The sequence below is a fragment of the Mastigoproctus giganteus genome, chromosome 8 (assembly GCF_048544385.1).
Source record: "Mastigoproctus giganteus isolate SK-2022 chromosome 8, ASM4854438v1, whole genome shotgun sequence".
NCBI lineage: Eukaryota > Metazoa > Arthropoda > Arachnida > Uropygi > Thelyphonidae > Mastigoproctus > Mastigoproctus giganteus.
The window spans coordinates 201439293-201457128 of record NC_143582.1 but is presented as its reverse complement, the minus strand read 5'-3'; the positions used below and the strand labels follow the sequence as shown (position 1 = coordinate 201457128).

At 33.9% G+C, this 17836-nt stretch overlaps 1 non-coding gene across 1 annotated transcript; it reads right to left on the bottom strand.

The window, feature by feature from the left end:
• Positions 1 to 13470: 13470 nt before the first annotated feature.
• On the bottom strand, positions 13471 to 13544 carry TRNAN-GUU (transfer RNA asparagine (anticodon GUU)). The gene has a single exon. It is a non-coding gene; the product is annotated as a tRNA-Asn (tRNA).
• Between the last annotated feature and the right edge of the window lie 4292 nt (positions 13545 to 17836).

Below are 17836 nucleotides of genomic sequence, written 5' to 3'. Positions count from 1 at the left end.
TCTCATATCGAAAATTCAACATCTAAATATTCTCCTGCTATTTTTGTTGACTTCGAGGGCGCTTTTGATTCCTTCTAGTGGGAAAGCCCCCTGGAACGTCTCCGACCAGCCGCTGTCCTCGACAACTTTATTTCAAGCCAGGTTGTTGAAGTTATTTCAACAACCTGGCATACTCTCGTAAAATCAAAATTCTGTCAGATCTTCAGGCAGGTGTATCGAGAGTGTCCCCAGGGGGCCTATCTTGGAACCCCTCATCTGAAACACTGTCCTTCAGGAGTGGTTTTCCAGATCTTTTGTGGTCACTCTCCTGCAGCTATCGAAGTCTCTGCTAACGCTGTTCTTGCAAATCTTTATCGTTGGACTCTAGAAAACAAATTATCCATCAGTGCTTTGAAGCTTAAAATGATGATTTTTGACTCCAAATTAAATATTCAATGCCCACCACAAGTCAATTAACAATGTTCGACTCCCAATTGTCACGGAAACCAAATATTTGGGTGTGATTGTGGACTGTAGACTGAATGTTTTCTCACACCTTAATTATGTAACTGCTAAAATTAGAAACTACTGGTGCCATCATGGTCTCTAGAACTGACTGGGGTCTCTCGCATCGGACCATGCAGGTTTATTACAAATGCATGTTTATTACAACGTCGTCTTCCTCCCTATGGCAGCTTATGCTGCTGGCGCATGGTTCCACAGGGCAAAAGTATTTAAATTTCAAGCAAAACTAGCTAGTTTGCAGAGAACTATGTTCCTTGGTAGGCTAAAAGTATGCAAAACCGTATCTACACCAGCGTTACAAGTTATCGTTGGCACGTTGCCCTTGGACCTACACCTAATATACAATGGCCTCTGCTTTCGCATTAAAAGACAGATTCTAACTGAATCTTTGAATACCACCATAGATCTTCAAACAGACGTTAAGCATGAAAGAGCTAGGTGTTGGAGCGAACTTTTAAATACATGACAAACATGTTAGGACACCACAACTGTGGATACTGTCGCTAAAGATTTTTTTCCTTCATGTCAAGCAAGAAAATTAAAACCTGGTTCTCTATGGATCTGCGCACTTCTTATTTGTTAACAGGACATGGATCGCTAAATTAGAAATCATACAAATTTAGGTTATCCCAAACTGATCTCTGTGCTTGTGGCAGAATTTAAAATTGGAAACACGTCCTTTATGGATGTAAACTGTACAACGACATAAGAGATGGTTTATCTAAGTCAGCTGAAAAATTCTCTCCCGGTCAAGAGTCTCTCTTAGTTCAAAATGTTAACGCTTTTCGTGATCCCCAACTGTTTGCCCATGATGTCTTTGCTAGAAGACTCTCTCTAAATTCTGACAGAAGTAGTGCAACTTCTGTTCCCGTGGACACTTCTACAACAACTACAGCTTCAACTGTTCCTACAACAATTGTGCCTTCATCGACCACTGCTGCATTTACTTCTTCATCAGAAATCAGTGGATCACCTGAAACAGTGTAAACTCAGGCTGCGCAACAACACTACACTTGGAATTAGTTCCATAAAATACGCTGTCAAGCAGAGATAGATTAACAGCGCGCCCTAGGGCCCCGACTTCTGAAGGACCCACGAAAAACCCCAACAAATAAGTTGAACTAATTATGTTCAACTATTAGTTCAAAACTTTGTGATTATTATTATGGTATTATTAATTATATTATACATATATTATATTCAAATTTTATTAGAAATAAAACATTAATAGTACATAATATTTTTTATTTATTTAAAAAAAATGGTTAACATATATTTTTATTTTCCCTGTCTCTCTCTTTTTTTTAAGGGGCCCAATATTTTCTTCTGCGCCCGGGGCCTCAAACGATCTTAATCCGCTACTGCTGTCAAGTGTGTGTTTTGTTCAATCATAGTTTTCATAATACATCCTCCAAAATTCTGAGGACTTTTATAAGATGTTAGCCAGTGGAACATGTTTTACAAGGTCAATATTTATGTAGATGTATAGATTTAACTGTCTATTAAGAGTTTAGTGTAGAAGCTACACTGAGGCCAACAAAGCTTATAATGCCCTGTAACATTAATGATAATTGGCCCTCTTGCTGTCTGTTATCTTGCATTGGTGTATGTTCACATGATTTGGGTATGTGAACTGTAAATTTATATCGTCCTCGAATCTTTGGGCTCTACCATTATGTATCATTACCATGTCTATACAAAATACCTTGTTGCTTATAAGTTTGTTTACACCAAGTAGTCTAATGTTCTTGCTCAGTTACTATGTATATTCTATGTTTGTTTGTTTTTTCCTGGCCTTTGACAAAGCTCTGTATCTGTAGAGTGAAACGAGGCGTAGATAAAATAACGTTCCAGGTGCAGCCGAAACAATATATACGAACAAACGTAGTAGAGGGGAAAACCTCTTATGCGGGAATTTCTTATCTCGGTTCTACTGTAATACAAGTTATATAACATCATAATATGTAGGTTACTGCAAATTCATCATTTTAACATAGCTATCTGCCAAAGTAGTTAAATTAATTAATTAAATTGGCATCATTTTGGTTATATATCATATTGTGACTGCCTTCACAACGAGTTGCCATGGTATTGTACTACCTCGAATAAATAACACTTCACCAGTGAAGAATGGTCCTCGAAAGGTAAATATTTATTTATGTAGATGTATAGATTTAGCTGTTATTAAGAATTTAGTGTAGAAGCTACACTAAAGCTATACCCGCTGAGAATAAATAACAATAGTCTTCTCCACTGGTGAAGTGTTATTTATTCGAGGTAGTACAATACCATGGCAACTCGCTGTGAGGGCAATCACAATATGAAATATAACCAAAATGATTCCAATTTAATTAATTGAACTACTTTGGTAGCCGTGTTAAAATTATGCATTTGCACTAATTTTAACACGGGTACCAAATTTAATGAATTGAACTACTTTGGTAGCCATGTTAAAATGATGCATTTGCACTAACCTATATATTAGTCATTCTACCTCGCAGCATGAGGCCTTGCCCTTAAATCATTCATAGTCTATAACAGTGTTTCTCAATCTTTTTACTCTCGTGGCACATTTTCCAAAGAAGAAAAATTTCGCGGCACACCTACGTAGTCATAGAAGAAGAAATTTCTAAATTTCGCGGCACACTTGGAAAATTTTGCGGCACACTAATGTGACGCGGCACACCCTTTGAGAAACACTGGTCTATAACATCATAAATGATGGACTCCACTGTATAAAAATAACAGTTTATATATAATGCTTAGGTCTTAGAATATAAATTTAGAAAAATCTTCAATCGAATCCTGCACCATACTTGGGTTATGCAGGGACGAAACTACCATACCCTGAGGTATTCTAGCCTTGTCATTGGCCAGGGAGAAAGGACAGGAGGAGTTAATCATGGCTGCCAAGAAATAATTTTGCCTTTTTGATATCGCGTCTTGTTAAGTTACAGACGCTCTTGATAGAGACGCACGAAGCGTCCGCTTGATTGTAAACGGGAAGATTAAGAGAATGTTAAATGTAAGTATGTTATATTTCTATACAATTAAGAGGTGTGTTATTCTATATCTCAATTGTGCTTAGAAAATACAGAACGTTTTAATTCTACTGAAGGAATTTATTTCATTTTTATACTTAATAACAAATTTAATAGTTATAATAAACGTTTCTCGTTTAAGAACTGGTTGATTATGGGGATGACGAATTCAGTTTGGATCCACTGTAAAATAGATTTCACCTAACCATGGTGATGCTAGACACACCCTTCATTTGAAAAATCCAAAAGAAGGGAAAATCGGAATGTTATATTAAAAAATGAGGTGAAATCGTGTATTACTGGTGTTTAAGGTTTTTTTCTCTATTCACATTTTAATTTATTTTCTTATTATTTCTATGTATAAATATAACTTTGAAAAATCGGCTGCTTTTCTAGTGAAAAACGTTTTTGATTGTAGTTAAAACTTGAGTTTGTTAATTGAAAGAGCACTACTGACTTTTAGCGACTTTTTCATGGCTTTGATATGTGCATATTTTCGTTATTTGCATATTTATTCATGAATAAACATTCTACAAGTCACGTATAATAAAAATTAGTCAATAATTTAAAAGTTGAAGGTTGTTTTAATTTTATCTTATCACTTTGAGAAACGCAAATCAAATTTATATTTGTGTATTTTTAATTTTTAAATATTATTTATTCTATTTTTTAAAAAAATAAATATATGTCTAATGCTACGAGGCCATAATGAAACTATAGATATATCTATGTCCTGCTTGGCTGTGAGGGATGAAATGCCCATGTTCACCAATCATTTATACTGTTGATTATTTTAAAACAGACACAAGCGCGGGAGTTTCAATTTTTAGCAGGTCAACATTGAGTGAAGTTTTATTGTTTTTTGTTTAATTACTTCAAGCAATTTTCAATAGAAAAAAAAAAACAGAAAATTTCATAGCAAACAAGAAAAACAGCGAATGGTTGATAAAGCTGTATGAAAACTAGGAATTATATACTGTACTGCAGTTTCATTAAAGTTAAGTTATACATATCAAATATGGTTTAAAAGGGAAATTTAAAATGATCAAAATTATAAAATTATATTTCACGTAGTTATTATTTTATTGCGTTAAACAATAGCTACATGCAATAAAATAAATTAATATCTACATGGCGATGCATCTTCTTTTTTTTTTCCCCCAAAACCAATTCCCGTGCCTTTGCCATTAATCGTGTTTTATTTTTTGTTATACAACCCTTAACAAGTTACATACGGTAGTTTTGTTTATCAGTGACAAAAGAATATATATATAGATTTTTTTTTCTTTCTCATATCAAAGACAGTGAATCTGAAAGTATTTTTTGCTGATTTCGAATATTAAATCAGTTTCTGTACATCATCCACACTTTTAACATGCCTTCAGTTTTATACAAACATTATAATACGCGACACTAGAACACTTAAAAAAAAACATGTATTTATTATGTTTGTTTGTTATTTGGTTTTTAGGAGCATTAGCAACTAAGGCCATATTGCTCCGGTATTTATTATCTTCAGCTGAATTAGAATTTAAATCTTGATGATTTCTTGTTGTAGTTCGCCTGTATAACATCCCTCCTGAACATCCAACAGTAATCGGCCAGCATGCTTGCCCTGGTACCTCTTTGCAATTGTAGAATTAGTTTCTGCACATGCCTAAGGCGGTATCCCCATTGGACTGCCACCTGAGACATGCAGAAACTCATACATTATGCTACAAACATACCCAAGTCAACATATCATTTGCTATAAAATGTATAGTCAAGCATCTGTATTCAAGGAATAGCTGTTCCACTTTGTTTACAGTGGCACAGTCTATGGCTGAGACGGGTCTTTCTTCCCTTCGGGTCATCGTGCATATTGATTACCCCTCATATGAACTGTCTTTTCCAAATATTCATGGTCTCATATGATGGGCAGTCCCGCATTTACAACTTTCATTTCCTCAAGGATTTGTTTTGATTCTTTACCTTACAATTTAAGAAATTTTCAAAAAACGAGTTGACCTGATAATGACCCGATGTTCTGTTTCTGCCGGCCGCCTTTTCTGTCCATACTTCTATGGGCAATATTCTTCTGTAAACCTGCATTTTCTCATCAATTCCAAAGAACTTCGAAAACTTAGAACAACCAAGCAATATTCATTCATTGTCCAATTCTAAGCTCACAGAAGGAACCTTTCCTCTACATATCTTTCTTCATTTATCCAGTCAACATAGGTTCTCCGGAACGGTATGCCTTCACGTGCATTTTTGAAAATTAAAATCAAGTCAATAATTAATTAATGTCAAAAAGTAACATCTGTTTTCTCAAACTTCAATCCGCGCATCGTACTAAGTTCTAAACTTTCTAATATATTCCGCATTATAAACTATAGTAATTAGTATCCCAAATGAAAACGCAAATACGTATTTTCTTGTTTAAGGGTTTCATTAAAAAAGGTAGTGCAATACCAATAAAATTCATTATTGTCCAGTTGGCCCAAATCAGGCCCTTTAGCAGTGTGATCTTTGGGAATGCCTCTGGCTGAAAGTACAGAAGTGCAATACCCGGGAATTTATTTGTAATTGGGTAAAGTTTGTATTGTTAGAATGAAATTAATTCCACTATTTCTTATATAACTTAAATCCTGTGCCCACAAAAACAGCTCAATCAAAAAATTATCACTTCTCAATTTTTTTCTTTCAAACATATTTTTTATGTCAGTAAACAAACTTTGCGATTTTTAAGCCCTTGAATTTTCCTCTGATATCAGACGTTCGACCGCTGGATTTTGGATTTCATTTAATCTGACTGTTAAATTGAAGTATATCACCTTTCGATACGATTGAGAGGTGCGTTAACTCCTTTCCCAGTTGAGCTAAGAAAATCCTGAATTTTTTTCAGGTCTCTGGAGGCCTCATTTTAGGAAGGATGCAGAGTTGCTTGATCGAGTACAGAGAAGGGCAACAAGATTGGTGACGGAGATGAAGGGATTATTTTACCAACAAAGGCTTCTTAAATTCTGCAAATTGCAGCGTCTGGAGACCAGGCACCTGCGAGGTGATCTGATTGGGGTGTTTAAGGTCTTGAATGGTTTGAGCAGGCTCAATGTTGACGGGAGGGGACTAGATTCAAATTGAAAGACAGTTGTAGAAAAGATGTGCGGGAATTTGCCTTTATCCAGCGGTTAGTTGATTGCTGGAACAAACTTCCATCTGTCGTTGTGGAAGTCAAGGAGGAACGTTTAGAGCAGGAACGGGCAACCATTATAAATAGCGATCCAAATAAAAGGTCTGTGAGGTACACGCGGGCCATTTTCTTTAGCTTTCCACTATTTTTAGGATTATTAAAATGATATATAATGAAAAAATTGTCATAAACAGTTTTATGTTATTTATTATATGTATACATATATGTAATTAAATTTATTAATAAGAAAAACGAATACAAATTTAAGACAAAATTACAAATACAATTCATTTGTGTAGTTAATATTCCCTACTCTTAAGGACATATTCCCTTACAAGAAAATGTAATGTGGCCTACTGTTACATGAGGCCGGAAGTATCCACAAATATCATTTTTCTTATTTCGAGTCTTGAGTTGTTCACAAGACGTTCCGGAGAGTAATTAATATAATAATAACCTTAATGTAAAATGTGCTCCTCATAGAATGTTAAATATAAGGATTTTATGTTTCGAACCAATTGAGAGGTGTATGATATGTTTTTAAACTTGGCGTACAAAATACTGAATTTTACTTTAGATTGAAATAAATGTTTATAGCTTTTTATATTTAATAATATGTTTAATAGATTAAATATTTTTTTCTCGAAACAATAAAAAATGAAACAGTCAGTTCCAAGAACTGGTTGATTACCATGATAACAAAACTAGTTCCAATCCACTGTCACCAGTGCCATCGGGTAAAAATGCATTTTTTATCGGCTTAAGAAAAAATTACAATTATTTTACAAAAATTATCAGGACCCGGAAACTGCCGTGTAAATTTGTCCCTTAGCAAAATCGGCAACTTTATTGAAATCTGACCCTGAGGTTTGGGGTTGAGAAAAGCTAAGAGATTGTCTTCTCTTTGTCTTCAAGTAAATGGCAAGTTAGTCACTGGAAGGTGAATCAAATCTGAAGATTTAAAAATCGATGGGAAATTTTTTTAAAAATTTTGAGTAATTTAAGTTCAAAGAACGTTCCGAACAGAGAGACATAAGCAAATTATTATATACATGTGCAGGGTTAATAGTAAAAAAAAAAAAAAAAATCTGATGTTATTAAATGGAACCAATTTTTATAGAAATGGAAACTGCTGTAGTGAATCGGCAAACGAAAAACTTGTTTACTTAGATGTTCCAAACCAAATCAAATTTAAAATTTCAAAATCATTGTATTATGATTATGATTATTATTATAGTAAAAGGAAGCCTGAAGCTTATGCTGCACCAGCCAAAAAGAAAATTTGAGTTACCCTGAGAGAGAGAGAGAGAGAGAGGGGGGAGGGATCACCAAGAAAGAGAGGAATGATGATATACAGCTCAGGACCCTGGGTGTGCTAAGCCCATACTCCCCAGATGTGAGCTCCTGGGGTTAAATTTGATAACCGGTAGAAATATTTATTTTTCCATTTAAGCTTATTAGTGGCGTTTGGTTTAACTCTCCGCAAACCCTAAACATGTTGAAACTATTATTTTGCGTAGTGTTTACCGTAAATTAAATGATTAACGATCCCAAATTTGGACGGACAGTCCGACATTTTTGAAAACACGTCCCTCCTCAAAAAATGTCCCGAGCTATATTCCGTTTACCTAAAATTATTATTTATATCTTCAATTCTAATTAGTTATTTTTATATCTTGGCAATATAGGCTACAAAATGAGAATTTGTGTTTAACATTAACGACCTCTAACTTAATCGAGTGGTGAAGCGAGTTGATGTGGTCAAGAAGTACACGCATTTCACTTGCCTGTAGTTCGAGTTTCATATGATTTTGAATATGAAAATGATTTTGTCGCAAAACTGAGACCCGATTCCACCAACTATGCAGGAGGTAATGCACCTGGCAGATTTGATATTATATATTTAAAAAGGGACAGTTGCATCACTATCTAATACTTATATTTTAATAATTAAACATTACAGAAATGAATTAAATATTAACAACAATTTTGCAATTTTAACATCAGAAAAAACTTCACTTTCACATGGAGTTGACTGTTTTTGCACTATTTGCTAAGAAACGTCACCGCCAAAAGGTGAATTCTGACATTTATTAAAAATAAGGAAGAAATATTATGCTATCTATTTATTAAATAAGTGTCTTATCTTATTGTTTTGGCGATGCTAATAGCAAGATGCTTTGTGCCTAAAAAAATCACATTTTTTTTTGTCACAATGAAAGTGTTAAAAAATCTCTGGCATAAAACTAAAAAACGAAAACAGAAGTTTTGAGAATGTTATCTAAAAAATACGATTGGATTTGTTTTTAATGTCTATGTGTCATAAACATTTATGTATAAGATTCTGTAATATCAATGCTTATTAAATTTGTGACGTGTAGATTTGGTTTTCGGTGTTTTCGATATCCCCACATGCCTACAAATTTCTACATCATTTTGCATTCCTACTTCTTCCTCATACAAGTACTATTCGTAGGCTCTGCTCTTCTCTAAACCCAAAAATTCCAGATGACCACCAAGAGAATCATTTTGTGATGTATGCTAAACAGAAATTGGCTTTTTTAAATTCCTCCGAACGCAAAATTAGTTTAATGATCGTTGAAATTCATCTGAAACCTTATATTGATTACAAAGGTGGAAACGCACTGGGAAATTCTTTTTATGCAGCTACAAGTGCATATGTATATGATTCTAAACTTATTGTCAAATTACAAAGATGTCATTTATGTTTTATCCGTGAAAAAAATTACTACAGAAAAATTACATTGTTTCGAAAACATTGTGGGCTTGAAGAAAATTGATTATAATGTTGTAGCAATTGTGATAATATTTCAATTAACAGAAAAAATTTAAATTTTCTAATTAATACCATTATCAATATTTTGCTCAACAATTTTAAAAAAAAGAAAAATGGTGTATTAAAAAAAGCAACACATAAACGTAAACTTCAAACATTGAAAATGAGCTAAATTTAAAATTAAATAATTTCTGTTCAGTTATAGTAAACAAATTATTAGATTTAAATAATAAATGTATACATTAGTTGGATTACAAATTACATGTAAAACATTCAAAATATAATAAAATAGTTAACGATAACTTTTTAAATAATTTTATCTTTAGTTAAAATAGTTAACTTTTTCCAGAATGTTGTCATTAACAAAAATTATTTTTAATTTTTTTATATTTTTGCAGAATTTGCTTCTGCTTATTTATGTAAAAATTATTAATTAATGATTTTGCCGTTTTACACTTTCATATAATACAAATAATAGAAAATACATACTATTTTATATATGGTGTTTTATAATTTTCTCTAATATAGAAAAGTACTTAAAAATTCTTAAAATATTTCCTAATTTCTCAAATATTTTTATATTTACATACATATTATAGAAGTAAAATTGATTTATATTTAAAAAAGTGTATATAAAAATAAAATTAATTCCCTAAACATAAAAAAATTATATGCAATTTTTTGTCTCAGAATTATTTTTATTTAATGCATTTGCGAGTATTAATTTACAACAATGTTCAAACACAAATTAAATTAGAAAAATAAATACTGCTATCTATTAAAAAATAAATGCTAACCTTTATTAGCGCCAATTTTAAATTCTAATTATCATAATAAATAAATGTCTAATTATCATAATAAATATCTATACATGAATACCGGATATCTATATATTGGAAACTCTGTAAAATCTAGCACAACAATCCCGAATTCTTCGAAACCTGCAAATTTTACAAACTGATCAAATATTCGGAAAGATTAAAAAAAAATCCGGCATTGGTATCAACATTATCCTTAAGAATCCATACATCAATCGATGACATTCCCTCTTTATAAGATAATCACTGGACTATCTTGTCCCACAAAGAAATAAATGCATAGATAATTCAATTGTTGTAATTCTAACAACAGAATAACTTGCATTTGCAACGAGTTGCCCTGATTTTGCACTGCTTTCAAAAGACTGAGCCTAAAGATTAATTGGTTATCATTTTAAGTTATTAGAGCCATCCATGACAGTCTTTTCCAGGACTAACTGGTTCCTCATCAAATATTAAGTGGTCATTAGCGGTCACTCAAACAAGACGGTTGTCAACAAGTTGTTCAATGTGAGCTGCCATGCAATGGTAGCTCACATTGAATTTTGCATTATTGCTGCAGTTAAATCCTACTGGTGCAAAATCACATGAAGGGATAAAATAGTCCTAAAACTACTTATAATTTCTCTCAGGCTGTATTAATAATTTTAGCTATATTATAACTTTTAATTTTTCTCATTTATTATTTAGTAAACTTCGTAACTTAGTTCAACCTGCTTTTACCAAATACAGCAATTTATTGAACTGTATGAGCTTGTGACCAATTTAATGTCACTTTAGAAAAGCTCAAAACAAAGAGAGATACAAAATTCTCCAGTGTGGATACAGCTGGAAATATATTCTTCATTAAATCTATGGTTAATTTCTTCCATGAACAGCAACATATATATATATATATATATATATATATAAAATATATATATATATATTTTTTTATTAAAACGTGAACAGCAGATACATTTTCAACAACTATTTACATTCTATGTACAAAGCAAAAAAAGGAAAGATAAAGAAAACTTTTTAGAATGAAATACAAAAGTTTCAATATTTTAATTTCAGGAAATAAGAAAACAGTTTCTTGGGGTTGGATCATTCTCATATTAAGTGTCACACGTTGAAGGTGATGGACTGTTCAGTGATGGTGAAGAGGTGATCGCCACTGTTCCATTCGCTGTTAAGATGATCCACAGTTTCTGGTTTTTTGCTGTGGAATTCGAGTAGAAGTCTGCTCTGCAACTTCCTCCGTAGGCTCCACTTCAGATTTTGCGCCGATGTGTCGACAGGAGGCACGTCGTCACTGCTTCTTGTGTGCTTATAGCAGGGAATAAAAAGGTAATCAAAGTCAAGTTCACCAGACCTTCTCTTCCATAGTATGAAGTGAAAAGTCAAGTGTTTTGTGATAGAAATCCAAAATAATCTTTCTGCGTTCAACGGGGTCTTGTCTGAACCTTTCAAAATCTGCTTTGTTTGAGTTTATGAAGCAACTCAAACATATTCGACGAACCATAAAAAGAGCATTTCGTAGCTGAGCGTGTTCTTCGCATTATGGAGTAGGTACAAGGAATAGGTACAAGACACAACAGAAATATCAATGATAGAACTGACTCAGACAAAAGTTGGTCTGTGGGCAATGACGTCAACGTCATTTGACCAACAACGCCACAGACCAACAACGAAATGGTTGACGTCATTTGACCAACAACGAAATGGTTTGTTGCGACCATAACCCCACTGAAAATCTGTGGAATAATTAGATGCCAATATAACGGTTTTTTTTTTTTTTGGGATGTTCTGCCAATAATATCTGAAACATTCATTTAAACTCTTAAGGTGTTTCTTTTTTAATTTAAAGAAAACTCAACTTTGTACCTCTGTTTCAGAAATAGAAAAAAAAAGCATATTGAAGATACAAAATGGTTTTTAATATAAAATCTAGTTTTTAAAGCATTTTCTTAAAATTACTCTAATTTTTAAAGCAAATGCTTGTTTTATATTTAGATATTTTATAATGAAATATATTTTAATTTTCTTATAATTAAAATGTTAATTATAAGTTAGATTTATCAAATGAACATTTTAATCTCCGATAGATGGAAGCACTGTCAATATTCAATTTCCGCCTTCCACTAAAAGATAAATTCATTTCTACTACAGAGGTCCACAATCCACTTGTGAATGCCATTTTGTTCAATCTACAAATATAGATAAACGATAAACATACCATCTGAATTTTGCAAGAAAAATCTTCTAGCTGCCCATGCCTGCTGTAAAGTATTATTTCACAAAAGGTACTCGAACACACGTAAACTTACAAAGTTTAAAATTACCTTAAAATGGAGCTGTTATTTATTTATTTATTTTTCTCTCTCACTTGCCAGCATTTTTCATTTAGAATTATTTTTTCTTTAATATAAACGTTGTTACATAAACGAAACAACTCAAGTTCATTATAAGTCTTTATTGCCTCAATTTATTCACTTAAATTAACTTCTTTTGGACTGTCAAATCGACAAGTATTTCTGGATTTTTAATACATTCTGGTAACAAAGTATAAATGAACGTTGTCTTCACTTGTTATTATGCCCTTTGTTGGGTCTTGGGGTTTCTCTGGGTCTTTAGGCAATCATATTTATGTACTTTGTATCAATTTATTTCGCATATTTTTCTTTTACCCCCTTGGATCCGCCCACTCCGGGATTGTGATATCGTGGATTTTCAGCTTATTATATATATTTCTTGTAAAAAATTATGTTTTTAAAATTTATTACTATATATATGTGTGCCGGCCAGGTCAGTCTAACCTTTTCAATTCCATAAGCAACTTTAAAGACGAAAAAACTAGATTTTTTAAATTTAAAAATAATAAAACTACATAAAAATTCTAGTTATACCAGGCTTGTGACAAAAATGAATATTTATAGAGGTCTTTTAAAAATCTTGAGGTGGCACCCCTGAACCAAAAACTGTTGTGATCGTGATCGGTATTTTGTTTTAATATATTTTACGAAAACAGTCGAAATTTGACTGCGGTATTACAAAAATACAGCGCCTATAAGGGGGTGAAACGTTCCCTTAAAATTAATAAAGATTAGTTGGGGGAAATTGGGAGCGCAAGAAAATAAAAATGAATATTTCGGTCGCCCCCGGGTGGGCTCGAACCACCAACCTTTCGGTTAACAGCCGAACGCGCTAGCCGATTGCGCCACGGAGGCTCCTGCAAACGATTCTCCTAAGTTTTCATTTTCAGGAGGCCAATGAGGAAAAATTGACATAGGAGGAGATCGATTCAATCTTCTTTTTTTTCCCCTTTATTATTAATTTCAAAGGAACAATTATATAAATTAATATTTGAGGAAATTAGCTTCTTGTTTTCAATATAATAGAAGAGACAGGAGATTAAAAACTTCCAGCAGCTTAAAATTCCCTTTTATTGTCTTTGAATCGGCAGAACAATAGTAAAATTTTGAAGAAAATAGCATAAAAAATTTCAAGAAAATAATTTAATAATTGGAATGATAGGCTTGCTTAGCTCACTGAATTACATTTCTAAATCTCGATTTATTAATTAATCTATTATTATTTTAAATTCATCACACAAGAAAACAATACGAAACAATACAATACGAACACTTGTAATACTGCAAGCCACATGCCAAAAACGTTTGGCTTGTGGCGCCATCTACTGTGGCACAAATTATAACGAACAATTTGAAGAACTTCCGGTCTGTTAACAAAGTTTATTATTTGTTCCTTTACTCGAATTCAGTTTGGGTATAAAATTCTCAGAAAATTAATTCCAGATCGGAATTATTTATCCAAATTAAAAAATCTACATAATATATATGAAATAATAAATTAAAATGAGCAAAATAATTAATAACACAAATTAAAAAATAAAGCATAGTTTATTTTCATTTTTTCATTTAATAATTAAATACGAAAATCCAACAATTATTAAAAGTTAAAAGCTATAACATACACTTATAATATTTTTAATTATCAAATGCATTATGAAGAATATTATAATGATATTCTTAAAATAATATCTTATAATAATATTTTTACATACTGAGGAAGACATGAAATTTCGTTTAAATTTTAACGAAAAATCCTATCCTTGTGAGTGTTTGTAAGGTAGGTTATTCCTACTCAGGAACAACCTACCTTGTTCTGGGAAGTATCATCCGCACTCTAGAGCAGTGCCAGAAAGAGATTGTGGGGGGTGGAAAATATGTTATTTATTGGGGAATAGAATTCTTTATTATTATTATTTTATATATTCCTTTCTTATTATTAATTATAATTTCTGTAATTAATAAATCTCGTTAAACTTTCAGACCCACCTCTCTTAACTTTGTATTTCCCCGTTTATTTTCCCCCTAATTTACACCCTCCCACATTAACACCTGACTTGTATACTGCACAGAAGATCACAGATTGTGGGGGAATAGAAGTTCGTGTATGTCTCCTCTGGACTGGCTGAGTATTCAGAATGACTCATACTACACTTGATAAACATATACAATATTGTTTATTCACAGTATATACATTAAAAGAATATATCATACATCATCATTTGGGGATTATGTTAATGAATAGCATTATATGTGTGCTAAGATGTAATGATAATCACAACTCATATCTTCATGTCTTTCTGCCTTTTCTCCTTCTGGTTTAGTTTACATCTTATAACATTCTCTTGTCTTCTAACAATTTACACTTCCCAACTGGGATTATAGCAGAGAGCATAACACCTATATGTGTATTTTCCTAGATTTATAAATCCCCGCTATAATCTTTCTTTAATTATCCCCTCCAAAATAATTACATGTGCATAGAACATAAACTCAACTTAAAACACACTAGTCTCGAGTACATACATCTAAATCTTCCTTGCTTAATAAACTTATCTTTGTGATGAAGTACATATGTCTATATCTTATGAACTTTTTCCTTCCTTTTATGCTAAACAATACCTACTACTATCAACTAAATAAAGACATTTCCTAAAGTCCTTTCCCTCAATTCAAGTTTAAAACTATTATCTGGTACTTACATAACATCTTAGGGTATCATGCTTTACACAACCTTTTTCTCAGCCCAGGGGCGGCCATCATCATCACTATAGGGCATCATCAGACTCCTACTGGAATTAGTCATCGGCTAAGGAACTGCTGCTCGTCTACAGGAATTCTCCTTCGTTCAGGAACTCACTCTTTTCTCCATAAATGGGTTGCTCTGGCCCGCTTTGGGCGTCTGATCAGCTCGACGATACTGGGGGGCACAATAAAATTATCAGGATACTCCTTACTGCTCTATTGAGAAGCCAGACTGTATAACTCTTCCTTATCTTTCTATACCGAGACTTTTCGATCTTTATCACTCAGCTCCAGCATATGTGTTTCCAACTTTCATTGGGCATCTCCTTCATATTTCTACGTTGGGGCTGACCTCTCCCAAGACTTGCCTAACGAATTCCTTTGCGACATACTGTTCCAATTTCCACTACCACATTCCAGCGATTCTCCCGGCACTTGTCGGGATTTCCTTCCGGCCGCACATCACTCAGGCACACCCACAGGAACTCTCAAAACTTCCAAAACTCCCAAACTGTCAAAAACTGGAACTGTTTCTTGTTCCATCTCCTTTTGTTTCAGCCACCCCTTCTATTCTGATCCAATCGCAGTTCGTTCTTCATCATCTCTATATTCTCATTTGCTCTCTCCCACTTCCTCCGTTTTCTTGGCCCTTCCTTTTCCTGGGGAAACATCCGACTTCTCGAAATTTCTAGAAGCTTCGATAAACTTCCGGAAGTCTAGAAATTTCTAGATATTTCTTTGTGATCATTCCGATTCACTTACCCCTTTTAGTCCACCCTGTTTTTTCTCTACCGCTCCTTGAAATCAGTAAGTGCTCAAGGAGTCGGTTTTTTTTATCCTGGCCAGCCATTTCTACACGGTGTATGCAGCATCCAGGGTTCCCTCCACCCGCTTAGTCTTTAAAATTCTTGCTCTCCACAAGGGGGAGTCGGTTCCCTTGTTCTGCCCACTTTGTGCCCTGTCCAGCCACCCCCCGTTGTTACGCTAATCCTCCCCTTCTTAACTGTATGGTACAGAGCGATCACAATCTAAGCTGAAAATCATCCTATGTAAATAATATTATTTAATATATATTTTTTTTTCTTGTTATGTTATAATATTTAACATTCCTTAGGATAACATTCCTTAGGATAAGTGTAAGGATTTGGTTCTTACAAGATCCTACCCGCAGTGGGGTTTGCAGGTGAGTTATCCCACAACATAAGTAGTATCACTGAGTATTCATACTCACATAGAGGTTTGCATAGGTCAGGTTCAGCGAGATCCTTTAAGAGGTCAAAATCAGATACGTCAATTCCAGATAATGTCAGTCAATTAGTGAGGTTAAACTTTGTCTAGCTTGCATCTATCCTTCGAGTGAGACTCCTCAGCTTACCTTCCAATGGATCCTCAGCTTACCTTCCAATGGATATGCCCAGAGGGGATTTGCAAATAGAATAAATCCAGTACTACAAAACAGTGCTATAATTTCCTGTTCCGTTTGGGGTCAGCATGTAGGTGTGCGACCCTACCCTGTAGCCCAACCAATACCCCATCAAGGTAGATTTGTACGAGGAACGGAGAAGTAATTCCATAGGAAGGAATCAGCAAGTCGTGGTAGGTCGCTGGAAGTATTAGTTGTCCTAATCTATTGTTTGATGGCTGGCTTGTATAATTTCAAAAACTGATTTCGCAAACTCAGTAAAGGCAAGATAGCAACGCTCATCCTGCAGTAAAAGGTGCTCATTACTCTTGGGGTTTCCTGTATTTCGGTGATTAACCTGAGTCGCCAGACTTTGTATTTAGGACAAGTTTACCTAATTGGGTCCCAACTTTCCTCATCTCTACATATACATACAAGGGGCATTTTCAGTCCCTAGTATAGTATTGTTAATTTGAGCTTGACAGACCCTGTCCCATAAAGAAGAAAGTAGCTTGAGAAGGAGGTATTGGCGAATACCGGGGAGGAGGCTTTGGACTACTGAATGTGATGAATTTCCTAGTAATTATACCCTTGTCAGAGTTTTCCCAACTCTTCCCAGATACTGGTAAGTTTTTCTGTGATTTTCTAGGCTCTTGCCTAGGATCATTTGTGAGGTCAAGGTACTATCAGCTATTTTCGTGGGGGATGCCTCTGTTTAAGCATTGGAAGAGACCTCTGCGGATGACCCCAAGTGAAGGAGCAGGCAGCCTTCAAGGACTTGAAATGCAGGGGTTCTGACTGTGCGACACGTCCTGGTAACTGTAAGTAGCATTGTTCTCTGGATGGAGTTTAGTTTGCTGCTATTTTGTGAGAGTGTACCCCTGGTGCACACTTGAAGACAATGTCCCCAATGAAAAAACTTTATCCCAAGTTGGAGAATTTTTGCAACTCTGAATACCAGCAAGAGATACCACAAAAATCAAACAATTTCCCACTGTGTGCG